We start from the raw sequence: 971 nt of genomic DNA, 5'->3' as shown, positions 1-971 counted from the left end.
TCAATTTACTGTCTTCATGATTTTATGCAATTATGTAATAACTTTTTTTTGCTGTAAAATATCCCTATTCTTCTCTGTAAATGAGTATTTTTTTCTTATAGTTTTGAAAGTCTTTATTCATGGCTATAACACACTAAAGTGGAGACACTTTTTTTCTCCTGAATATACCCTGTTGAAACTACCACCTATTACAGTATCTCCCTCTTTATAAGTAGATAAGACCTTTAACAATCTTTCAGTCTCTCTCTCTCTCTACCATCGCGAGCGCACGCATGCAAGCGCGCGCGCACACACACATATATACATTTCACTCTTCTTGAGAGGAAGATAATTTTGATTGATAAAGAAATTAACATATACCCTCCATGGATGTGGATGAACAGAGGATGGCTGTGTGTGCATTGCTGTGCTGTTCTTAGTATGAAAGGGTTGGCACACGAAGATGGGGAGGGGGGAACAGATTTGTGTGGGACTGAGGGGGTGGACTGGGTGAATGAAACCTGGGGTCAGTCAAACACAGCCTCAGACATGGGCCAGCACCAATGGGGTAAAATAAATGGCAATCATGTACAAAAACTAAAATGAGGGCAATTATTTAGAACAGGACCATGCTATGACAGGAAAACTGAGGAAATGACCTTAAAGAATAACATCATGTCAGCTGTCATTCAAAAGCACAGAGACCACAGTATGAATTAAGTCACAGAGGGTATAACATATACTAAGTGGATGTGAGCATCTCTGCACTTCTTACACTTTACAGGTAATATTTGTTAATTGGTATATTCATCTTTATGTCTTATTAGAAGTTAACAGCTTATTTCATTTTCCTTTATCTATTCAATTTCAAGATTTACTAAAGTTTAGAACAAAATTAGAAAAATTCAGGTAGAGATCATAAAGAAAGCAACACTATTTTACGTGAAAGATTTGCACTTCCCTCTACGGCATAAGGATTTATCTTTATGGTA

Source organism: Penaeus vannamei, chromosome 10 (assembly GCF_042767895.1).
Source record: "Penaeus vannamei isolate JL-2024 chromosome 10, ASM4276789v1, whole genome shotgun sequence".
Classification (NCBI taxonomy): domain Eukaryota; kingdom Metazoa; phylum Arthropoda; class Malacostraca; order Decapoda; family Penaeidae; genus Penaeus; species Penaeus vannamei.
This window is presented reverse-complemented; position numbering follows the sequence as displayed.